The following is a 26,997-nucleotide window of genomic DNA, read 5'->3' as shown; positions in this document are numbered from 1 at the left end:
GAGAGAACCCAGTTGTCAACAGCCCCTTGTCCCCTTTGGCTATTTCTTTTAAACAAGCACAGGAGCTTGCTCTGATGTTCCCTATCTTCTTAATACCTCTTTATTTCATCTCCTGCTGAAGGCTCAGCTCTCCTAAGGGATGCCTTTTCACCCTTTATCTGCTCCCAACCTCTGTTGCTTGCATAACACCGTGCTCTGTAATAAAAGAAGAGTTGGTACCCTTGGGGACATTTTCTGTTAAATGCAACTGACTGTACTCGCCGTCCTGATAGTCTATCTCTATCTGAAGCTCTCGTGTCACCTAATTACATTTAGGGGTGCAATTATTATTTGTATCTGGGCAAACCACATGGAGTTTTGTTTTATGTTACTTGTTTGTAACTTAACATGACACTTAATAAAAGAGCTCTTTAAATCACTCAGTATGAAGAATCATCACATTAACTGGGAAATTACATGTGCAAAGTATCGGTCAGTGGAATGAGTCTTAATGAAATTCAGGCAGGAGCTGCAGACCCGAGAATGAACAGCGCCCTCTTAGTAGAACAAAGTTCTATTTCTCCTATAAGGGCTCAGAGATTCAAACAATAAAATAGTGATTTAATAGACTTTAAGTCAATCAGGAAGATACAATAACATTAATTAGCCTTTTGTGTTTAATTCACAACCAATCCTGTTGTCTACTTATTTATGTTCTAAAGTGGCCTTGATGAAATTTTTAATATTTCACCTCAGCTGAAGATTCATTTCCACACTGACTGGTAATTTTCTCTTATATAGCTTGAAATTGTACTCCAGATAATTTTGCACAGTAGTATATCTACATGTCAGGATCATTGGCTGCTATGTTGAATGGCTCTTCAGAGCTGACAACTGGATAATAGCTTTACTTTCAGCCAGCAGAGGAAGTCAAGAGCAAGAGTGTAGAGATAATGTGAATATAATTCATTATTCAAATATGCAAGTGATGAACTGAAAACAAAGAGGGAAGAGTAATAATGGTGTCATTATTTTTATTACTCTTGTTTTGCAAACGTAGCGTGAAACATTAAAGTAGATCTTTGAGAGATTCTGAACTGTACAGTGACAAATTTACTTTCTTGAGAATATTGATAAAAGGAAAGTAGAGCAGACAGGTTTCTGCAGAAGGTATGTTGTGCTGTTAGTTGTGCTATTAAATATTTTCTTGTTGCCTTTTTGCTTTTTAAAATTCACATCATTAGTTACCCCTTAAAAGCCTGATCAGTGACTGGAAAAAAACTGTATTGTTGTTCTTGTGGGTCTTTTTAGTTAAGACAATCTTCAGAGCTTTTAAATCTTTGTAGCATGACTAACAAAGGCCAAATAGGCAGTTTACATAAAGCTTTTCTTGAGAGAGGAGGAATTTGCATGTGATTGCAAAATATCCTCCATGAAAGCCGCATTTGTACAGGTTTTAATGGAATGAGGAGCTGAAGAATGCAAATTTGATATATGAAGTATACTGCTCCCCTTCTGTAATTATATTATATGTTAGCACTCCACCTTTCATAGCATCTACTTTGCTCCACCCATACCTCACTGAAGGTCATTCTAGAAACTGCTGCTGTTGTTTTAAAGATAAATATAACACAGTGAATTTACATACTGTTTTGCAAATATAGATTACACACATTGCATGCTCATCTTATGATTATTTATACTGTAGTAGCACTTGGAGGACACGACCAAGATCAGAGCCCTTTTGTGCTAGGTATTGTACGTACACATAGTAGCAACACATAGTCCCTCACCCAAAAGCTTACAGTCCAAGTAGACAAGACAGGCAAAGTGGGAGAGAAAGGAAGTGTCATAATCCCCATTTTGCGGATGGGGGGACTGAGACACAGAGTGACTGTGTGACTTGCCCCAAGGTCAAACAGGACATCTGTGACAGAGGTAGGAGTTGAACCCAGCTTTCCTCAGTAGCAGTGTGGTGACTTTTCCATAAGACCATCCTCCCTTGGTTTAACAGGCAACCTTTTTACCTCTGAAGTGAAAAGCTTTATAAGAAAGCTATGCTGCCCTCGTATGCATCTTTACATGGTAAACAGTTTAATGAAGAGAAGGAATGCTAAAATGACTTGAAAGAAAAGCTGTCTAATGTTGCCATTGATAGTAGGTCTGATTCTTTTTCCACAAGAGTTTTACACCAATGTAACTCCCCTTGTCTCCTGATTTACAGGAGAGACTCTCCTCCCGTGCGCACCCCCCTCCCATGCCCTCCCAGAAATAAGAGGAGAGCAGTAAAAAATAAAAAAACAAAAACAAAAACAAAACTAAGTAAAGAAAGGCAGGAGGCAGGCAGAGAGGGGAAAGGACAGTGACATCTCTATTTTCATCTGCTAGAAATTAATTGAAGGTTTCTAAAATGTTAAAACAGGTGGGTTTTTTTCAAATTTGTCTAATTTTTTTCTTGCCTCCTTTACAAATAGTATTGAAGTACAATTCTAAACAAAAGCTCATTTCAAATATTTTCAAAACAGAACAGTTTTTTTCAGAATTTTTCCATCGGTTTTACCTATTTCTGCTCATGACATTCTTGAAGTATGACTATTTTCCAAATTGTCATGCTCTGTTCTATAGAATCCTGATTAGCTTGAGTTACATTGCTCCAGTTGCACACACGGGTGTAGTCAACAGTGTATAGATGCATGGAGAGTGTGATATGTGAGATATTTTCACAAGTACGAGATGACCCCATAACTTACAAGGAGTCTACAGATAGAGATTGTCTACCGCAGACTATGATTGCTTAATTTATTTCTTGAAATGTTCTTCTCACCATCAGCAAGAAGAAAACTAGTTTTATGTGCAAATCCAGTGCTTTTAGTTGCATGTGGCTGAGGCAAAAGCTGTCTCTTTCCACCTCTTCCTCATGGGATGTGGGAAATTAGTGTTACGCTAATTCTTATATTTTCATGTGGATTATTAATAAGATGTTTGAAGAAGAATGCAATAGGTTTATCATCCTGGTGAATATAATATGAGGGATATTTATTTTTTTAAATATAGAAGTAACAATTCATATTGTAATCATCACAAAACAGTCATAATGCGAATACATTTTTGGCTGTTAATACTTACTCTTTGGTGCATAAACAATCCCATTTGAAATTCTAGCTTCCAATGATGCTAATCTTTCACTGGAAAAACTTATTTGCAAAAGAGTAAGAATGAATGGTAGGTAAGCGGAATGGATTTCATCTGTTGGAAATAACTGCAAAACTATCAGCACTAAGGGTAAAAATACTTAATGAGTATTACACTAGTCAGCACCAAAAACAGTGAGATACAGAATTGCATTTGCTCTGTCATAGAGATGACTGACATTTAATTATTGTCTATTTTTGTGCTGATAATTTTATTCTTATCATTCATTGTTAAATCCTTTAGAACCCCAAGGAAAAAAATGAGATCAAGTGACAAAAATGAGATAATGAAATCATAGGCAATAGAATAAAACCATATCTTGTAGGTAAGAGGTGATTCAGGAGAGCGGGTTATTTTATAGGACTGTATAAGCTCCATAAGTGAATCTGAATTAAATGTGTTGATCTCACAGAAAACCCCTGGAAAAGGCTTGGTGGTTTTAAGTGAGCTGACTTATTAGTTGCCATTATACACTGCAAACCTCATGCAATGATATAAGATTTTGCAGACCTCAAAAGATGGTGAACTTAAGTCTTACTGGGGACAAAAAAAATTCTCTTTCCAGCTCACTTCACCTTTCTGCTGTTTGTTCCCTTTCAGCTTTTTGTGAGATTTCTTGGCAGCTAGTTTGTCACAGAGACTGTAAAATCAGAATCTATTTTTATCATTTTTAGCGTCCAGCCAAAAAATGGTTTCCCAGCCTCTTTTGCCAAAAACTATATTGACTACGCTAGCCTGATTCAAGCCTTTGAGCCATTGCATGTAACTAACTCTACGGTGTGCAATATGTGATGGTGCTAACGTGAAAATGTTCCAAACTTACTTTCTAATTGAGATGGTAAAGTTGTTGTAAAAGTTGGAGATGCAAGGAGTGAAGATCAATTCAACATGGATTGGGCTGATCCAAGGCAATTTGCCAAATAGCTTAAAATGACTTCATGGCAGTTTTATGGCAGTGAAAACAATAACTCAGTTTTATCGGCGGTGTAATGAAAACATGATATATACACATAAAAAGGAGAAAGGCTGAAAATAAAGCATACTACATATGCATTTGCTAACTTAGTAAACAAGAACATTACAGGTCTGTGGTGGGGTATACAAACCCCATACTGTGCCTGAAGGGGTTAAAAAGCAATACTGGGCCTATGTAGCCCTGCCCGTATGGGCCTACTGAGCATGCTCCAGCTGCAGCAGTGGGTTAAAAGGTGCTCAAAATATCAGGGAAGGGGTGGTAGGCAGACTGTAGGAAAGAAGGATGCCAGCCAGAAGATTACATAGCCGGTCAGGCCCTTGGTAGTGCCTTCTCCACTCACTTTAAGAAGAAGTAGGTCTTGCAGGACCCTGCTCCTTTGGAAGCTATTGGCTATTTGGACAATAAGGGACATGCCCCAGACTGAAGGAGCATAGAGGTAGGAAGCAGCCCAGGGTGGCAGATTTAGGTTCGAGATGGGGAGGAACCTGCTGATTTTACTTCCCAAAGGGTGAAGAGGGAGGGCCTTGGTCCCCCTTCCATGTCCCACTTAAGGGCAAAGACCCAGATGCAGGGGGAGGCCCAAAGGCTCCTTGTCTGGGGACACGAACTGGGCACTGCTACTGCACCCCTGTCTGTGAGACAAGCAGTTGGAGGTCAGATGTGCTAACCACTATGCCACCTGCCCCTCCAAGCACACTATCACAGAGACTTTGAGTAGATCAGATGGTGACCACTGGCTTAAACATTCCTTTAATACCCTAGCTCTCATATAGCACTCTTCATCAGTAAGTCTTAAAGTGCTTTTCAAAGGAGAGAAGCATCGTTATTTCATTTTCAGATGGGCAGAGGTAGGGGAAATGAGGCACAGGGAGGTGAAGTGACTTTGCCCAAAGTCACCTAGCAGGCTAGTGGCCAAGCCAAGAACAGAACTGACGTCTCATGAGTCCCAGGTTAGTGCTCTATCTGCTAGGCCACATTGCCTCCCATATTTATTAGCTTACAAAAAACATTCTCCCTCCCGCCCCACACACCCTGTTGGGATAGCTGTGATCTAATGAAATGAGCACCGTCTTGGGAAATGGGACACCTGGGTTCTAGTCCCAGCTCTGCTACTGACTCTCTATGACCTTAGGAAGTCTCCTCAATACTCTATATCAGTGGTGGGCAACCTGCGGGCCGCAGGTTGCCCACCACTGCTCTATACATCTTCCACATCTATTAAATGATGCTACTCAGCTTTGTAAAGCACTTGGGGATCTATGGATGAAAGTACGGTGTACGTTCGAAGAACTATTATCATCATTATTCTGCTGCAGATCGTTATTATAATACAGCTGCCCATCTAGAGAGTCATAGGATACAGTTATGTCCTCCTGCTGTGCTGGACTTTTTAACAGTGGCATGGTAGGTTTAATGAAAGTCATGTGTGCACAGAGTGTTCTGCTTAAGCCTCACCTTCTTGTGAGAGGGGCAAGGGAATTGTGTCTTCAAAATCTGAGAAACAACAACTGAATTCAATGCATGGAAAAACCTCTCCAGTACCTAGTTCTCCCCCTTCTCCCCCCCAGTAAAACCTCTTCTTGCTGAACTGGAAACTTAAGCAAATAAGTGGTTGCCATCCAACCTAGGACTATGCCACATACCTAACTGTTGGAATAAAGAAAAACAGACAGGAGCATTATTACTTACATCCCCAATCAAGGCATATGCTAGTGCCTGTCTGTCTTATTGTGTGGAATATTAGGCTAGATATTTTTATGTATAACCTAAGGCTATAAGTCTATTTATTATCCTAAGATTTTTGTACAGTACCCATCACTGTACTATCTAAGCATTTTCCAGGTAAACTAGCTCTCCATAGCCTAGTGGACTTCATGGAGCCAACTGTTCTTACACTCTTCTGACCTGCTTGGGATGGATATACATTTGGGTGTGGGGGTTTTGGTTATGCAAAAAGGTGGAAATCCTGGTGAAACCAGGATAATACTTCAGGTCACCATGGCAGAGAACCACTTTGGGGACCAACTTTGCACTCAAATAATGAATGGATATAGTCTCTTGGGCTCAAATCATACATCCCATCTTCCCAAAGTGCCTACATGGTAATTATTGCCAGAAAGGAGAGGTAATGGAAAAAATAAATAGGAATGTGATGGGAGCAAGAGCTCTAAAATCAAAGGGTTAGATGTGTAAGGAGTCAAGCCAGCAAAGCAAAGAAGGTCGCTGTATCTAGGATAAGGTTCTCTTTGTTTACGGCTTCATTTTCACTAAGTGAAAGGATGGTTAATTCCAGAGCTCCTCTCACTGATAGTGGAGGACTTCAGAAACCCAGAGTAAACCTTTAAGAAAGCTAATTGTCTTAGGTGAAGCAAAGAAACCTCAAAAAATCTGTCAACAGGCTGCACCTTATTAGGCTCATTAGTGAATCAACAGACAGTTGTATGTAATAGACTAGGCTATTTAATTTTCATTTGTTCCTAAATCATAAAGTGATGTGCACTTTGCTATTCATACTGTACTTGCTGGAGCCCAGAGATATGCTAATGAATATACAGAACAGGAGATCCCACCCCACTAATTGCATATGTGCATGAACAACCCTCTCTTGGTCTCTTAGAAAAATCCACTGAAGAGCTTTTGGCTTGTATGTGTATCAAACTGGTGTGGAGTCAGAGAGCTCCATGGGCATCTTTTTCATCCTTAGCTTTAAAATATACAGCAGCAAGTGGAGAGAAGGTGGATGCATAGCTCAGAATTGTCAATCAGATGGATGTTTTAATTAAGGAAATTCAAAGACTCATTGAAACACAGTCATAAGCAATTTGGAAATTTCCAATTAAGGACAAACATTCTAGGGACACTCAACATTTGTGCTGTTACATGAAAAAGGACCTTTGTCCTTAGCTGGATCCATACTATGATGAATGTTCTTCCTCTTTTGCAAACAAACTTTGCATTCATGTGTCCTTTATGTTGTCAAAATACATAGCTTTAAGTGTTTTTGTTTGTTTAAAACCTAGTGTTTGTTTAAAACTTAGTGTAAGTCCACAATGCTAACATGTCACCCTCAGGCAGTTTAAACTTTCTAACCTATTGACATTTGCAAATTTGCCCACATCAGCTGGAGTTTTTGACAGGGGCTTCCTCCCCCCGTCTTTAGGAATTAAGTCTGTTAATTTACTCCCATGGTTTAGTCCTCTGAGGTCTCATAAATATATTATTAACTTTTTAAAACTAAAAAATCGAGAGAAATTGAATTGAAACAAACATTGCTGTGGCATTTGCAATGTTTTAAAATGGATTTTTCACTGGTAACTGAATCCATAAGCCTCATTGCTGGGAAGAGGAGGGGAATGAATCTTTGTCTTCTTATTCTATGGCAAATAGCTTCTGGGCCTGCTTCTCCACTTTGCTACCCCAGGATTGCACCAGTGTTACTTAACCGAGTTACACTAGTTTATACCACTGTAACAGCGTGGGGAATCGGACCTATTGTGGATGCTTTTCCTCATGTGATAGTTACAGATGAATGCGACCCAAACAACATGTGAAGCTCAATTCCAAGGTTTAAAAGTACTTCCATACATTTTTTCCCATACATTATAGTAACAATGTTACTAGACTTTTGTATAATCCTAGAGCAAATGACTATTCCAATTTTTCCAAAAAAGAAAGAGGCTAAGACCTACATCCAAAAAGGTACTTAGCGCACCTAAATCCCAGTGTTAGACTCCACTGAGATCTGCGGAACACTGTAGACACCCAACTCACTCGGCATCTAAACTTTCAGGGCAAAAGTTCTATTGGTGCCTAAGTTTCTACCTCTGAACATGCTCTGCCGCCTCAGGTTTCCAGGCATCTAGAGTCTAGACTATCTCTCACCTAAGCCCCAGAGTGATCCATGAACGGGGAATGACAGGGGTTCGTCTGCCTAACATGCATGCGGGGCCCAATCTGGTGGGTGTGCTCAGAGGCCCATTCAAAATTTGGCTGCTGGCAGAGCTGCTGTCCAGTGGTTAGAGCACTTGCCTGGGATATGGGAGACCAGGATTAAATTCCTCCCTCTCAGGAGAGTGCTATAACTACTGAGCTATGGGATATTTTGATGGAGGGGTGTTTCCTAGTCTCTGTTGAAGCTGTTCCACTGTGAATAAATAGTTAATCATTGAGCCAGAAAGAGAGAGAATGTATCCAGTGGTTAGGGCATCCATCCGGGAGGTGGGAGACCCAGGGTCCCGTCCCCTGTTCCAATTACTCTGGATCAGCCCTTTACGGCCTGTATACAAGGGGGCCTGCCACTTTTAGGCCTGAAAGGCCCTTTTCAATTAGCCCCATCCCACTACACCTGGGCAAGGTGTAAGACTTAAATGGAGAAAAACCCAGCAGATGGGTTAATGCCCTGAGAGGAAGAGCGGTGTGGCTCTAGTTAGATTTCTAACAGGGCATTGTGCATTAAATAGTAATTTATTTCTAACTAATAGGTACAAAAATGGGTTATGTGGAACTTGTTTCCTAGATCTTACATTAGATCTAATCCTCTGGGATGGTAAAGAATGTACCAGCGAAAGGAGATCTTTGTTACTTTAAGGTCTCTGAGTTTTCTGTACAATTTTCTTTGCAATATCAAGAATACAAGAAAGATGCCCCCCTCCCCCCCAAAAAAGCTCTTCTGCAATTCTTAAAGAATTGCAGGGAAAGGTATGAGACTCTTCATCATGAACAAGATACAAAGTACAGTGCATGGTGGTTATAGCCTCAGAAAGTGAGTCTGCTAGGCCACAAAACCAAAAGGACGAAAAAGAAGATGCTTTGATGTGTGGCAATAAGCTGGCCTTGACCTGTGCATCAGCTGAGGGCTATGACCTGAACAGAGGCCCTTGGGAGGAGAGCAGGCCTAACGCAAACGATTAGAGTCCAGGAACCAGTGGTGAGACAGTCCGTTGCTGCATGGTGCCTGACTGCAAGAAACAGGGCAGAATGTTGAGCCGAGCTAGGCTGAAGATTCCTTTGTGTTGCGCTTTTGTTGGATTTTACCGAAAGGACTTTGGAAGGGGTGGAACTCTCTAAAATGGCTTGGCTAAAGGGCTAAGTTGCCTCTACAGCTGGAGTAGGCTGAAGACTGTAGTGGGGAAACTGAGGCAGAATTGCAATGCCAGGTAGTGCCTTGAAGGGGCACTGAGATGGTGAGTCTTGTAACACAGCCCAAACTGGGAAAAACTTGTGCAAATGACTATGACATTTACTTGTATTGTGGTAATGCCCAGGGCTCCAATCAGGGATCAGAGTCCCATTGTGCTGGGGACACAGTCTCTGTCCCTAAGAGATTATTTTCTAAATATAAGATGAAAAACAGGTGGATACAACAGAGGTGCAGAGAACACAAGGTTATCAAAGGTGAAATGATTATGAACAGCATGGAAAACAGAGGTCACATCATACCAGCTGTCTAACAATAATCACATTTTTTAGGCATCATAGCAGAGAAGTTCTTCAGGACGAATTAGAAGGTGGACAATGCAGTGGCTTTGTGGATGTTTACAGGGAGCTCCTTTCATGCAACGGGGATGGGGATGGGAGGAAGTGCAAATGCAATTGTTGGGAAAACTTGGCAATGAAGGCTGGTGTCATCAGAGTGGAGGTGAGAGTCGACTTCAAGAGTATAACACATGATGGATGGAACGGAGATAGCTGTAAAGGCCTTGAAAGTGAGGACAAGTAGTTTGTGGTGGTGGTGAAGAAAGGGATGTAAATTTACTCATGTGAGTTTGCCTTGTGGAGGTAAATAGCAGCTTTGTCTTTCTGTGCCAGGCAGTAGGTTCATTGTGTGTGTTTGAATCTGTGACAGCCAGCACCTTGGAGATGGAACCAGGGACCACCAGAGTTAAAAGCATGAGACTCTACATCTTCAGCTAAGAGCTAGGGACTGTGGCTGTACCAGACTCATGTCCTCTGGATTGGCCACAGAGGGGGGGAATCGCGTAACACATAGTGACCACTGGGTTTCAAAAACATTCTGAATATAGTCAGATGTAGCCAAATTTTCAAAAATGGCCTCAATTTTTCACCCAATTTAAACTGCTGCTTGCCCTCCTGGCAAATATACCCTTTGCTACCTGACTGTAGCAGAAACCCAGAACCTGATTCTCCCCCATGCTCTCCAATATCTCTGATCAGAGCACTGACGGACAACATATCCAGACTGAAGGTTCAGCTTGCACAATTTCCCCACCCCTTTATCAGTTAGGATATCTCCCCTCTGCCACACTGGCAGCTCATCTCTGTTGCTTTGCTCAGCCTCTTCTCAGACTGTCTCCTCCCCTGGAACTGGTAGCTCAGTTCTGTTGCTCTTCTTGGCTCCTTCTCTTCTCACATACTTTTGGGGCACTCAGTTCTCTTTGCTGAACCCCTCTGAGCATGCTTTCTTCTGATGTCACTCAGCCCTCACTCCCCCCCCCCCCCCAGTTATTCCTGTTGTACCAGGCACATTCAGATAGCACTTCTGCTTATCCTGGGCTTCTAGGCAGTAGGATTTTTCCCATCCTGGTTAGTTAAGTATTACAAGATATGACCTGGGGAGAGAGGGCAACTGGCAAGTTAAAGGCAGAGGAGCACACCAAATCAGGTTGTGCATTGCTGGGTTGGTAGAGTTCCCATCATTAACTCTTCCCTCCATTATGAATACACTTAATTTTGACGGTCAGCATAAGAAACTCCACTGGCATTCAATTAAATCCCAATTCCTTTAAAAAACAAAACATATTTGGCACCAAATCGACAGAGCATGGGACTGGGACTCAGCAGACGCGGGCTCTAATCCTGGCTCTGCCTTGGCCTCTGAGGTGCCCTTGGGCAATTCATTTCCTCTCTCTGACTTGATTCCCTGTTCTTCAAATAGGGATAATGCTACTTGTTTCCTTTAAAAAACTCTGAGATCTACTGATGAGAAGTGATGTAAGAGCTAGGTATTCTATTATGATGTTTGCCACCTAGATCCACATTTAGCCACCTTTTAAAAAGAGCCTAAAATAAGCATCCACCTTCAAGCACCAAGTTTGAAAACTTTGGTACAGGTATAACTGGCAACATATACATCACAGGAGCAGGTGAAAATGGGCTTGTCTGTAATGATTGTCCTATATCTAAGAGATCCAGTACTTGTGCATCTGTTACATATCTGAAGTTTTCCATGCGGAGGCCATGAAGCAGTAATGCATTCCAAGGTAGCCTGCAGACTTCTAATTGGCTTTCAGAACTTTTTTTTTTTTTTTTTTTTGCAGGGGACAACTGGTGCAGGTAAGAATGAGCCTTTAAAATGCTTAAGGTCAGATGTTCAGCTGATGAAAGTCATTGTAGAGTCATTGAAGTCAATAAAGGGATGACCCAAATTGAACTCCATTCTTTTCACTCAACCACTTCCCAAGTTAAATCGCAAACCCCATAATACTTCTTTGGTTTGGAGGGAATTCAAAATTAGAAGGATTTTCCTAACTAGTCTCATAAATGAGTGACAGATTTTTCTCATCAGTAATGCCTTGTGAAAATATTGCCCACATTGAAAGAGACAGGCATATTATTTCACTGTCTGTTGTTCCATAGTCCACTGAATATGCAAAATGAAAAACAGGTGATTGCAGAATTTCTTTTTCTTTTGGGGGAGGGCAAAGAAACTTTTGATCTGCAGTCTGCACAGAAGCAACTCCAGTTAAAAGTAAAAGGGCCTTGTCAGATTTATTATAGCACTGAAAGTATAGATATTATGCTTAGCATTACTCAGTGACTTCTCTAGGTTTACCATCTTGATACAAGATTTATTGTCTTCAGTGTTTTAAATCTAAAGGATATGTCCTGTTAATATTTCTGGTCAACAGTGAAGCAATGACTTCCTGTTTGCTAGTTCCACAGGTAAAGAAGACACAAGCAACAAGTGCCAACACCATGTAATCTTTTTTTGGTCCTGAGCCCCTAATTTCTCAGCCATCCTATGTTTTCTGTCAAAATGCAGCCTGAAAGTCTAGACCAAGAGATATCTATGATAGAAAGTGTACATCAGTATTTCAAGCCCTCTAAATTTATTCTAGCCATTTGACAGTTGCTTGGAGATACAATCTCAATTTTTTTTGCAGTAGTCCCTTCAAGTGGATATTTATGGCAGATACAACTGTAATTATTTACCTGTAACAAAGTCCAGGTCTGCCTGCTCCAGGTGATTCAGACAACAGGAGGACACAGAAAAAATATTAATCTTCTTCTTGTCCAGATTTTGACCTTTTGTACCCTAATTCTTTGCTCTTTATGGAAATGCTCCTGTAAGTCTTTAGCTTTTTGTTTCCTTTTGAAATTACACTTTTATTGAGACATCCATATACGAATTATCTTAAGTCCTGACTGCGCAACCTTTACCGACATTGGTAAGTACTTACTCGCACACTTAATGACACTAGAGTTCAAATGGGACTACTCGCATGAGTAAACATTGGGCAACCTGGACCCTAGAGCTTTATTGGAACACTTCCCATTTTACATAAATACTTTCCTGAGCCACAGTCAGGTAAATTTAAATAGCAAGAAGGCAAAAGGAACAATAGAGAAAAAAGAAATATAGAAAGGGTGGGGGAAATGAAAAATAGAAAATAAAAAGGGATTCGTACAATCCTCATTTGGGCCTCTATTTAGCAAGGCCTACCTTTATTGGAATTACATGTGCTTCAAGTCAGGAACATATTTTAAGAAATCTGCTGAATTAGAGCCGTGGCCACAAACACCTAGTTATACTCTTGCTGTATAGAAACTTTTATAAGTCTTTGTACACACTAGTATACCATACAGTTAACTGATTAATAATAACAACACATTTACACTTGCTTTTAGTCTATCAGTAGAAACCTAGCATTTTCAATTTGGCCATGCTCCCATCATGTGCATATTTCTTGGTACAAAGTTAAGAGTTCAGCAGGGCTTGGTGCTACCTTGATATGCATCCTTTTGGCTTGGCAGCATCAATATCTGCATGTCACTCCTCTGAGTTCGCCTCATAGTTATTGGATTTACTAAGCAGTATTCATATATAAAGAGTGATTTCAGAACATGATGACTAGAAAATGGTTCTTTTACTTGCAAAGGAGATTTTTTTTAATGTCTGTCAGCTGAAAACAGCATAAGTATTTCTGTTTGCTTGTGGGCTGGTTTTTAAAACTGAAATTGTATCCTCAGTGATTGTATCAAAAATTTAAGTTTTAATGTATGATCTGTAACTTATCGGTCCCATTGCATAGCTGTTCTAAACATTTTTATATTTTTGTATACATGCTTAGAGATGTTGAGTGAGATTCAATCAATCAAAAGTAAATATCATTGGGACAGGCGTATTATCACTGGCACCGCATCTACCAATAATGCAAGTCAAGTTGAGCACTCTGGTTACAATTGTAACATCAGAAAATATTCATGTGAATAATAAATGCATTGTAAATCACGGTGCAAAGTCACTCTTCAGCTTCTAGCTCTGTTTAACCTCATCCCTGTTTTTATTTATTTTAGGTATCTACCACATCTTGCTTTGGTTGAATTTTCAAATGTCTTCTACCTTTGCAGACCTCTGTGCATGCTAATTAGTTTGAAAGGAAAGAAAAATAAGCCAAATTCATCCCTTGTGTAAGCCAATGTGGTTACTTTTTGGAAAAAAACACTGCTACCTTCCTGTAGCATAGCTTTCTGAGTTTGTAGAACTATCCTATTGATGGATTCACTGTTCAGTAAATACCATTTAAGATCACTAGGGTTTGATTCATCGGTTCTTTTGTTTCCAGAGAGGATTTTGTTTATTCTGTACACAAGCCTCAATTTTTGAGGGCTTTAGAAATGTCCTATGCCTTAGCGAAAGGGCTAAGCCCAAACAATATATCCTTGATGATTTTAGAGGATCAGGAATTTGAGGCTGTCCAGATATCTTGATATGAATTCCAAACATTGCCTCAGAATCAAGTCATCAGAACAAGCTGTGTTACAGATGGTAAGGACATATATCTTACTTATCTGCAAGCATATGTCCAAAATTTCCACGATCATCCTGAATGGTTCATCCTGTGTCCCTCCTCTATCCTTATGTACAGTGTGTCTCAATGGGAGTCTCAGAATAGACATGCTCAGTTTGATTTCAGAGCCTAGGATACAATAACACAACAGCTCTCTGAAGGGTTTCTGGATGCATTGCTACAACTTCTCAGACTTTCCCAGCAGCTATATATATCTATCTATCTCCCTAAACCCCTCAAGCATGCAGAAACAGAATATAGTGCAGTCAGTGTTTCCAGATTTGTAAAATTCTTGCATTAATGGCTGCACAGTGATACAGTATTTCATTTCTGCTTTTGTTATGCAGCCCTGACTCCTGAAAGCTATGGTAAAATGTTCATCTTTACTGAACTGCCTTCAGCAACTTGTCCACTGCTTGAAACATTTTGACACACAGACTCTTTTTACGTGTCAATTTTTGTTACTTTGCTTTTTTGACATGATTCCCTTGTCAGCTTGTGTACTTGGCACGGCAGACTTTCCTTGCCTCTTCCCATGTGGACACTGCATATCTTTATCTTGGCAGTTCCTGCACTGTCTTTAAGAGCAACTTGCTGTACTTTGGTGTCTTTACTACTGCAACCTTTGGTAACAGACTTTAAGTAATGAGCCAAAAGAGCTATTTTGCCACTTGCCCAGTCATGTGCATGCAAGATATTATGGCCTAGTTGGAAGAACTACCAAAATACATGCTAATATTTTTCAGGTGTATTTTTAAGCATACACTTGTGATAAGTTGGGCCCATGTTGTTAAAGGTGGGGTCCAAAACAAAACTCTGGATCAAAACATTCCCAAACTTTGTGGAGGTTCCTATTTCTGATCCAAACTTTGTAGCTTGGGTTCATCTTCAGTACATAGAACTGTGCCTGATAACACTTCAACTGGATTATTTGGCCCCTTGTGCTCTCTTGAGTCTCAGGCCTGCTGTCACTGAGGTCAGTCTTGCTAGGCGTATGACTGGAGCAGGGTCAGTCCTACGTGGCAAAGGCAGATCTAATTAAGAATAGAGCTGTATGACTTGTGCTCACTGAAACTTGACAGGATCAGGTTCAATTACAAACTTCAATAACATTTGTTCACAGGTTGTTGAAGTTCAAACTCTGCTTGAACATGAGCCCAGTTCAGTGTGGCATGCTGGGGTGAAACCCAGGGGAAACTTGGTGAATTCAGCCTAGTTGCTAGTTGAGCTTTGATTTGTCCAAAAGCAAAATTAGTGAGTGAAGGTGGGAATCCATGCAAATCAAAGCCAGGGGAAAAGGGTTCACAGGAAATCCTGAAAAGCAAAACTTCAGACTGTTTTTGTCCACCTCTGATTTCTGTAGAAATGCGTAGATTCACAGAGTTGAAGGCCAGAAGGGACCATTAGATCATCCAGTCTGATCTGTTAAATTTCATCTACTTACCCCTGTTGTGAGCCCAGTAACTTGTGTCTCACTAAAGCCTACTGTCCAGAAAAGAAAACCAATCTTGCTGTAAAGACATGAAGAGCAGGAGAATCCACCACTTCCTTCTATAATTTAGTTCCAATGGTTAATCATCCTCATGATTAAAATTTTGTCTAATTTAAATTTGTCTGGTTTCAACTTCCAGCCACTGGTTCTTGTCATGCCTTTCTCCACTAATGAGCCCTTTAGTACCTGGTATTTTCTCTCAATGAAGGCATATGTACACCGTAATCAAGGCACCTCTCAATCTTTATGATATACTAAACAGCTTGAGCTCTGTAAGTGTGTCATGGTACAGCATTTTCTCCAGCCCTCCAACCTCCTTTGGGACCCTTTTCTGAACCCTCTCCAATTTTAAAATGTGGACATGAGCACTGTATGCAGTAGTTGAGTATCAGTATCATCTTGCTGTGTACAAAGATAAAATCACTTCCCTCTTCCTACTCACTACTCCCCTGTTTATATAGCCAAGGATCACATTAGCCCTTTTTGCCACAGAATCACAATGGAAGTGTGTGTTGGGTTGTTTGTTCACTATGACCCCTAAATCCTTTTCATTGATTTCCAGAACACAGAATCTCCCATTCTGTGGGTATGGCCTGCATTCCTTGTTCCTACATCTATAACTTTGCATTTGGCTGTATTAAAAAGCATTTTGTCTGTCTGAATGGGCCCCAGTGATCCACATTGCTCTGTATGATTGACCTGTCCTCATTGTTATGTACCACTCCACCAATCTTTGTGTCATCTGCAAATTTATCAGCAAAGTTATGGTTTTATGTTTACTTCCACATCACTGATTTCAGTGTTGAATAGCATCAGTTCTAGTACTGATCCTTGTTGTATGTTACTGGAAACACCCATTTGATAATTCCCTGATTGACAGTTACTTTATGAGATCTGTCAGTTAGCCAGTTCTTAGTTCATTTAATGTGTGCCTAGTATACCAGAACAGACTAGTGGTCTACGTAGTCCAGTATCCCGTCTACAGTAGCAGCTAGCACCAACTCTAGTACAAAATCCAGTTGTGAAATTATGGAATAAACTTTCCATAGGGGAAGATCCTTCCTAATCTCCTCACTTAGGGGCTGGTTTATGCCCTGAAACAGAAAAAGAAAGTGGGAATAGATATCTTCATATCTAATGTAGCTGTGGATGTTTCCATTATCCATATAAATATTTAATCCTTTTGTTTGCATCTTCTTCAGTTCTTAGACTCAATGTTTTGTTGGAGTGAGTTTCGCAGATTAATTATGTACCACATTAAATTTTTCCTTGTATCTGTTTTAAATCTGTTGCCTTTTGAATGACTAAACTAAACTACAGTGTTCTGGGACTGAAGTAATTGTTACCTGTCCTAGAACCACAAAAGTGTTCACGTATTAAAATCAGACATGATTGAAGGATCCCACCTGATTCTATCCTGGTAATGTCTGTATCATATAATAAAATACAACAACCACTCCAGAATTTCTGAACCCCATGCAGACTGTTTGCAGTTGTAGAAAATCAACCTGTAATTCAGGGTGATAGAACTGGGAGACGGGAGTAATTAAAAAGGCTACATCTCAAGCACTGGGGCTGTGATGGAAGGTGGCTTACTACAGTTAGTGCTAGTAGATGTAGGTCAGTCTCTCTCTCTTTGGAAACGACTCTAGGGCCTTTCCCCAAACAACAGATGCTTAAAATGCAGCACATACATGCGTTCTTGGCTGGATCAAGGCCAAATGGCAGCACCTTGACTTGCAGGACTGAGCCCTAATAATGCAGAAAAGGCAGAACTGCTCAATGAATATTTCTATTACTCTGGGAGGAGGACACAGATGATGATGACGCTCTTTAATTTCGCTGGAGGGTGTTAAACAGCAGCTACTGTTTAACACTAGTTAATCTAGTAGTTTAACACTACTGTTAAAATTAGACATTTTAAAATCATTATGTCCAGATAACTTGCATCCAAGTTAACCTGCAGGTTAAAAAAAATAGTTGCGGAGCTTGCTAGACCCTTCATGTTGGGTGTGTGTGGCATGCCGGGGAAGGTCCGGCAGACCCTGGGGAAAATGAATGTTGCGCCAATGTCTTACAAAGGGTAAACAGGGTGAGGTGGGCAATTATAGGCCCGGCAGTCTGACACTGATTCCGGGAAAGAAGATGGAAGTGCTGATAAGGGACTGGATCAAGAATGAAAAGAAATAAAGTAATATAATGAATGCCAGTCAAGATGGGTTTATGGAACATAGATCCTGTCAAACTAGCTGAACTTTTTTATTGAGATTACAAATGTGGTTGACAAAAGGAATAGTGGTGATGTAACAGTCTTAGTCAAATGATTTACTGAGGTCTTGGGACTGCATGACATTTTGATTTAAAAACGAGAATATAGAACTAACATGGCACATGGTAAATTGATTAAAATCTGGCTACCTTGATGGTTTCAATGTAATTGTAAATGGAATTATCAGGTAGGTGTTTTTCTAGTGGGGTTCTATAGGGATCTGTTCTTGGCCCTACACTATTTAACACTTTTATCAATTACCAAGAAGAAAACAAACTTTATCAGTGGTTCAAAAATTAGGAGAGTGGTAAATAATAAAGAGGCCAGGCCACGGATACAGAATGATTTGAATTGCTTGCACCCAGTTTACCAAGCAAACTGTGTTTTAATATGGCTAAATGTATGCACCTCGGAAGAAAGATGTAGACTATAGTTACAGGATGGGGGCAAGGCTCTATCCTTGAAAGCAGTGACTCAATGAGATTTTGAGAGTCATGGTTGATGATCAGCTGAACAAAAGTTTCCAATGTAATGCTGTGGTTGAAAGGGCTAATGCAATCATTGAATGCATGAACAGGGGGATCACAAGTACCAGTGGAGGTTTATTTTACCTCTGTATCTGGCACTGATACAACTGGTGCCGGAATACTGTGTCCAGTCCTGGTGTCTACAGTTCAAAAAGGATGTTGATGGAGTGGTGAAGGTTCAGAGAAGAGCCACAAGAATGACAGACTGAAGGAGCTCAGTCTATTTAGCTTAATAAAGAAAGTTAAAAGATGACTAGTTTAGACTATTTATATTTGTTCCTCAGGTAGGTACTTATCATGAACTCTTCAATCTAGCAGGGGAAGGTGCAACACAATTGAAGCTAGACACAGTTCAGACTGGAAATAAGGCATACATAAAAAATGTCTTCAAAATAATTCCAAGAGCATAACTTTTAGGAAAAAGATCAAATTTTGATTTACAAGTTGGCAGTGATTGAGAATCTGCCACCAATCTACTTACCAAGGGCCATGGGGATTCTCAATCACTGCCAACTTGTAAATCAAAATTTGATCTTTTTCTAAAAAGATATGCTCTAGGAATTATTTTGAGGGAATTCTATGGCCTCTTAAACAGGAGATCAAGCCAGATGATCACAGTAGACTCCAAGGATTGAAAGGACTATGAATTGAAGGCAGAATTTTGCTCTCCAAGTTTAAATGGTGGTTTGAACAGATTTGTTCTGTCTTTTTTTCGATTAGTAGAGAATTGCCTTTGAAACTAAGTGAAGGGGACTCCTATTTTCACAGTGTAGCTTGGCATTGAACATCTGCTGACTGTAAATGATCTGAAAGTTATTTTTTCCATGGATAACTCTTAGGGCTGAAAGACAAGGTCAGTCTGACTGTCCTTGTTGGAGTTACCAAAAAACTGGGAAAACCAAGTATTAACATTTTTGTCATGTGTCAGTGGGAACAGCAGAATTGCTCTTTACTATCAATGAGAGAATGTGATCACATATAATTATACTCTGAAAAGTGACTGTAAAAATGACATTGTGGCGTTGCCCATTTTTCTGACTCCAAATGAAATTTGCTGATCTTAATGGGAAACAGACTGGGTTCTTTTTTCTGTCCACCATCCCTGCAAACTGATCCTGCGACTTAAAGTCAAGCTGTGGTTTTTTTCGGCTTGCATCTCATCACCTGTAATAAAGAAACTGAAACAGAACTCTGATGGAATAAAACCCATCTTGCTCTCCACTGGCTGTGTTCGTCTGTATAGTGCTAAGTACAGTAGTAAAACCTTATTTTTATCAGGAAATCCAGCAGATATAGTAGGATTTAATTGAATCTACGTAGGAAACAGATCTGTTGAGCAAGGGTGAGTGTTTTCTCCTAACCACAATCACACTTTAATATAAGACCAAAGCGCAATATTGGAGCTGGACTTTTTGCTTAAATGTCCTGTAAGAATCTAGCCAGCAACTCTATTTCCTGACTGATGCACAAGCAAACATATCAAAACAAACCTAAAAGTGATGGACATCATTCTGCCTTCTCCTGTGTGAATGTGCATCACCATGTATCTTAAGCAAACAACTCCTAACAATCAATCAATGAATGCTTGAACCAAAGTTTAAGTTAGTGGAGATACTTTCATTGACCTCACTGACTTCGAATCAGACCCTGAATAGGAGAAATTTGAGGACCATCCCAAGGCATATGCACCGATTCCTCAGAACTATGCTAAAGTGAGACTTAAGTGGTGAATACATATGCCTGGACTTCAACAGGGATGAATTTCACCCCAAATGCACAAGCCAAGCCCATTTGCGCAATTCTTATGCACCAGCACTGAAGCTGATATTACAAATACAAAGATGTGCTTCCAGTTATTGGAGGGGAGGCTCGAGTATCCAATATTCAGCCCATTGATCACACGAATAACGACACATGTACAGACAACACAGTCAGAATAAATAAAGTGAATATGAAATTGATTAGATTGTCACTGTTGTTAGCAAGAGTGTCTAAAACAAAGGCCACGATTTGAACTGAAATTAGGCCAAAGCCCACAAATCAGACAGTTAGCAAAATAAATGGATGTAATCAAGAACTACATGTTCAAGATGAATAAGAATCACAAAATAAATGACTGATGAATAGCCTTTTAAATAAATAAATAAATCATTGTTTGAAAAGAGTTCCATAGCTTACATTTTAGAGACACTTGTCAAGTAGCTTTAGCACTTGTATACACTACCATTTATGTCGATATAACTTATGTTGCTCAGGGATGTGAGTAACGCCCCTGAGCGACGGAAGTTACACTGACCTAAGCGCCAGTGTGGACAGTGCTATGTCGGCAGGAGAGCTTCTGTTGCTGACATAGCTACCGCCTCTCGCAGAAGTGGTTTTAATTATGCCGACGGGAGAACTCTCTCCTGTCAGCGTAGAGCGTCTTCACCAGATGCACGACAGCAGCGCAGCTGCAATTCAGCTGTGCCGCTGTAGCACTTTTAGTGTAGACTAGCCCTAGACTTCAGTTGTAATTTTTATTTAAAATACAACTAGTTTGCATAGATATGTTGGCGTGATTTTTATTTTATTTTCAAGTAGACTCCTGGTAGTTTTTTATTGAATATTCCTCAGCATCATGCCAGAAAGTAAAATCAACCAGCCTAGCTCAGTTGTCCAGTATGACTGAAATGCAATGACTTCCTGTTATGTGTATTACTCCAACTCCTGGAGATCCCAGTCAGGTTGGGGTCCCGCTGGCACTAGGTGCTGACAGGTCTATATTACAGTTTTTATAATATTAGAGGACCTAATCCTGCAAAAATTTTGAGCACCTGCCTAACTTTACTCATATGAGTAATCTCACGTGTTTCAGTGGAGCTACCAGCAGGTGTGAACTTATCCATGTGCTTAAATGTCTGCAGGATTGAGGCTTTAGTTTTAAGAGGAGATGAAACAAATTAATCGTAAATGATGCAGAGACAAGTCATGAGCCTTATATGGTTCTCATTGCTGTCTTTGGGAGTCTTCCCATTCAGTGACATGGAAGTTGAATCAGGCTCTATGGCCCCACCTGAGCAAGGTGCTTAATCATATGCCTAACTTAAGCATATGTATAGACCCCTTTATTTCCAGCACTGCTCACATGTTTAAATCCGCCATGTGCTTAAGAACCTTGCTGTGATAGGGCCTATGTAAGCATGTTTCAGGATAGACTGGTTGTGTCCAATTTGTAGGTAACCACAATGCACAGATGAAAAGGAAATTAGACCCTTCACTATAGGTTATTCAGTTTGAAGCAAAGTGGTGTTAGCAAACCAGGTAAAGCTATTCTTCAAAATACAGCATATGATTTTTATCTTGACTGTGTCCCTTATAATCAGTCCTTGATTAAAGACTCCTGTCATGAAAGACGGATTGCTGCTGTATTTAAACATACAGTAGTACTTGTGCTCCTGGTTAACTGTAGGTCCCCCCCATCCTCCAGGAGACCTCCTTATCTGATGGTCAGTTAGAAGGACAGCACCTGTCTTTCAATTTTTTCCCAAACAACAAAGTTTAAAACAACCACCAGTCCCACTCTCGTCATTGAAGGAACTTCGGTGGTAATTTATTCCAATTTCTAGCCAGATCTTTGAAAGAATAGTGAAACTTGTTAGCTCTTGTGTTTATAATAAACACAAAGCAAGACAGTCATCAAACAGGAAATGTTAGGGACTCGCTTACTTTGCTCATGTAGTATACACAGAAGTTCAGCGATAGTATGAACTAGCTACTATAGATTTGTTTGTTGAACAGGTAACCTTACAGACATTGCCAGCGTCTGACGAGGATCACCACCAAAGAAACTCAGCACCTCACAGGATGAGTTACTCTGTCCACTTGATTATGATCGCACAGGCACAAATTGGATCCAATCCAGAACCTCAGTCACAAGGCCACATTTATTTGAAGTTTGGGTCCAATTTTTTCCTAAGTTTCAAACCATTCAGATCTGAAGGTTTGATCTGGTTGCATCTATACCTGAGATGTTGAACATGCATTTCTTTAACTTGGCTTATTTAAGATCAAGGACTGTTAATTGTATATTATTTGAATGTCCTTTATCAAGGAGTTCATCACACTTTTTATTTTTGGAGTGGGGGAGAGTGAGTGCTCTTTTATATATATATATATATATATATAGTTAGCTAGTCTTGGTTGTTGGGCAGGAAACCTAAATTCTGACAGTGTGGTTGTAAAAGCTAGTGGTTATCTTGGCACCAGATATCACATCTTCATTGATGTCTGATCTACTGACATAAAAGGGGGAGCAAATGACTGACTTGATTATTTTGCTCATAAAAAAGCCAATGATCCCTGTTAAATAATTGGAAAAATGTGGGATGCTTTTAAACCCTTGAAGTACTCACATCAGTCTGCTAGCATCCAACATTCTGAAACTCACAGGTAACCCTAATTACAGCACACATGCAATTCCAGATGGGAGACATACGTGGCTAGGTGGTAGAAGAGCCTTAAAATGTGAGTGTACCACTTGGAATCAGATCATGGGATTGTGCCTTTTTTTTTTTTGGCTGACTTTGCACATAACGGACCAGATCCTCACTTGGTATAAACTGGCATAGCTACATTGAAGCCAATGGAGCTATTATGATTTTCACCATTTGAGGACTTGGCCCAATTAAAGTTAGACTTTTGTCCTGTCAGATTGCAGATTCTGTGATCTCCCATTGCTGAGGGATTCTGCCTATGTTACAAAGAGATTCACAGTCTAGGGCAGGGGTGGCCAACCTGAGCCTGAGAAGGAGCAAGAATTTACCAATGTACATTGCCAAAAGCCACAGCAATAGGTCAGCAGCCCCCCATTAGCTCCCTCCTTCCCCACCGCCCACCAGCAGCCCCACCGATCAGCACCTCCCAATCCCTCCCCACACCTCCCGATCAGCTGTTTCATGGCGTGCAGGCGGCTCGGGGTGGAGGGGGTGGGGGAAGAGCAAGGGCATGGCAGGCTGAGGGGAGGGGGCGGGAAGAGGTGGAGTGGGAGCAGGGCCTGTGGCAGAGCCAGGGATTGAGCTGTGAGCCCCCCCGGTACATTGGAAAGTTGGCGCCCGTAGCTCCAGCCCCGGAGACGGTGCCTATACAAGGAGCCACATATTAACTCTGAAGAGCTGCATGTGGCTCCGGAGCTACAGGTTGGCCACCCCTGGTCTAGGGGTCCTTCTGAATCATTGATTGCTCCTGGAATCCCAGGAGGCTTTGTAAGACTTTCATGCCTTTTTAAAAATCTGTGTTGGCCTTTGGGTAAATCCCTGGTTTCATTTCACCGTGCCTGGAAGAGTATTCAGAAACCTGATCCAATGGAAGGCTTTCAGTTGACTTCATCAGGCATTGGATCCAGGCCTGGTGCAAAATACAGAAATTCTTTACTTAATATGCTTTTTTGCAGCTATGCCATTAATTAATTAATATTGGTATAGTGCAGCAAAGACTGCACTGATTTCTGTTGGTTCTGGATCCAGTTTAGGAAGTTGATATTGATCTGTAAAGTCCTGAAACGTTTGACTTCCCCTCATGATGTGTCATGAAAATTTAGATCGGATGAGGTACTTGGAGCTAATAGAACCTAAGTTTAAATATCTGGGAGCTTCTATAATTACATTCTTAGCAGGGAAGGCACTCAATTCTCTATTTCACTTCTGCCACTTTTCCTCACAGAGGCAGTCTGAGCTTTAGGGCATGGTGCAAAATCATCTGAGGTGTCCAGATACTATGGCATGGACAAGGTTCTTAAAACCTAGGTAAGCAGATAATGGTTGAAATCGTGGCACCATTGAAGTCAATGGCAAAACTCACAGTGATTAAGTGGAGCCCCTAATTCACCTAGTGTATTTGTGAGGTGGGCCCTTCATTTATGTTTATTGTGTTTAGCCAAATGTTGATGTTGTTTTTTAGGGCTTTGATTCTGTGATAAGCTCCAAGCGGGCAGAGCCCTTCGCCAGCCCTGTTGGACTCAGTGAAGCTTTACAAGGATCAGCCTATGTAGTGTTCATGGCGAGATTGGGGCCTAAATGTGTGTGTATGTACCTAAGGTATTAGGCCACATTTTTATAAATGGAACAGTAACAAAATACATGTATTAAATAATATCCATGATCTCTGAAATGATCTTCAGATTTTTGTCTTATAAGTGGGATGGGATGACAGCAGATTCAAGGAAACATAAGATTTAATTATCTTACTGGATAAGACCACTGGCTCAACAAGTCCTATATCCGGCATTGGCATTGCCAATACCTGGTGCTTCAAAGAATGGTGAAACCATCTTCCTCGACCCATAATGTTTTGTATTGGAGAGATGTGTATTCTTTCCTTTCGCCTTTATTGATTGAGGAATCTATGTCTCTCAGCATGAGATCCAGTTACCTTTTTTATGTACACACCACTATTTTTAGCATGAAGAATCCTTGTTCGTCTGTCAAGGATCAGTGTAAAGAGAGCCAATACGTCTGTCACTTGTAATAATGTCTTTGCTTTTAGAGGAGATGTTGGTTGCCTCACTGTTGACCTGTTGTCGACCAAGTATTCTACAAAATGTAGTCTCTGGTTTACATGTATCCTCTTAGTTGGTAATGGCAACTCTCCCAAGGGCCAGATTATGAATCCCTTATTTACACTGGCAAGTGGTTATTCACAGGACTTCAGCAGTGCTATTTCTGGGAGAAACTGGATTGGGATGGAATTTTACTCCAGGTCTGTGGCCTTGGGATTTTTTTCTGTTTTTATTTTCTCTGTGGGTATGGGTCACTTGCCAGGATTGTTTGCATATATGTCACTTAATCATTTTTCTACCATCCCAGGGCCCACGGGAACTGGTGTACCTCAGTCCCTCCTATTCGCTGCCTGTGGCACAAGTCTAGTCTCCTGTGGGCTGTGATACTTTTCGTCTAATTTCAGTTGTTGGGTTTAGTGTGCAGGTGCTGGGTGGGGCTGCGGGCCTCTGATATACAGGTCAGACTGAGTGGTTGTGGGCCTTGCAGGCCTTAAACTTTGACTCTAAGTGTTCACTGTGTGAGTCAGGGGTTCACTCTTTGGCCCCTAAAGGGGAAGTGGTTTGGCCAAGAATGAATGAAGGAGTTTAGCAAAATGGGAAGTTACTCCCATGCTTCTGCCTGAATCAACCAGATCTATAGTCAATTTATTGAGCATAAATTACTGCCAATCTAAACAAAAATAATTTGTATTCCTGAGTCATGTCAGACGGGAAGGCAACAGGGAGCTGTCAGGATACATGAGGTTTTATATGGAGATGAGTGAATAGTTCATTATTCAAAGTCAAATGATATGCATATTCATGGGTCATAGAATTTGGGAAATATTTGGACCATCATTAGCAATGGCCATATGGATCCCATTTCCCTACAAGGTACCATCAGAGGAAGTGCTGTTTTTCCATCTCTTTACACAGAGTAGTTTTCTGGGGCAGATGGGGCCAGGATCTCTTATCCTTAATCCCAGTGCCTTTGGAACCCACCCTCGTTAGAGATCTAGGAGGATATTTGGTCCATGGGCAGCAATAGGGCAAGGAGAATGACAAAGGTGGTGAGATAATAGAAGTAGGGGTACAGGGACATGGTGACGGGGGTGGGGTGTAGAAGAGAATGGAAGAGGGCAGAGGAGAAAAGGAAGAACAGAATAGAGCTTGCAGAGAGAGGTGGGAGGAGCTTGGGGCAAACAGCCACTCAGCAGGCAGAAAACAATGTCTCTGTGTACCTGTCTGCTGACCTCACTGGTTTCTGGATATGCCTCACTCATTGTCCTTGCTTCTGCTAGAGTCTCTGGATCCCTGGAGCCAGGAGTTGATCCACAAAGGATTGGCATTGGGGGGGGAGGGGGTGGAATGTGCTTCTGAGTGGAGTTCCCCACACTGGGCTAGAGGCAAGGGGGCTTCCTAATGCTATCCCAGGATGGGTTTTTTTGTTTGGTTTTTTTATGCAGCTCAGTATGTCATCTCCTTTTTGGTTTTAAGCTGAGCTCAAATTTCTTAACTGATTATTGAACATCTCTGGCTACGCAAACCAAGAGTCACTGCTACATCAAGTTTTTGTTGGGCACAGAAATGTGAGGGCCATCGAGAAGCCTATTCTGGTTCCCTTAGTCTCAGGGAAGAGCTGCACCAGGCAATGCTGTCCAAAGGACTATGCACTGAGTGAGGAGAGAGAGAGAGAGCAGAGCCCCCTTCTTACCTCTTCCCACCCTTTAGTGCATGGATGGGTAAGGGCATTAGGCAGGAGCTGCATATGCCAGATCTGCCCCAGCTGATAGCTCCCTTTTGCCAGGAAATTCTGTGTGGCATGATGGTGCTGGAACCCACCGAAGAATCTTGTCCATAATTTCTCCATTAGCTGCTAGGAAATATTTCTATGAACTAAAGCAGCACAATAACTGACAAACTTAGAATAAAACATATCCTTAATCTCTCTCTATTCTTCTAATTCCCCAGTCATGCATTATATTAGTTTACTAAGTCATCTATGCTCACCTACAGATCC

The sequence above is a fragment of the Caretta caretta genome, chromosome 11, assembly GCF_965140235.1.
Source record: "Caretta caretta isolate rCarCar2 chromosome 11, rCarCar1.hap1, whole genome shotgun sequence".
In the NCBI taxonomy this organism is placed as follows: Eukaryota; Metazoa; Chordata; order Testudines; family Cheloniidae; genus Caretta; species Caretta caretta.
The sequence above is the reverse complement of the archived record's forward strand: the minus strand, read 5'-3'. Positions refer to the sequence as shown.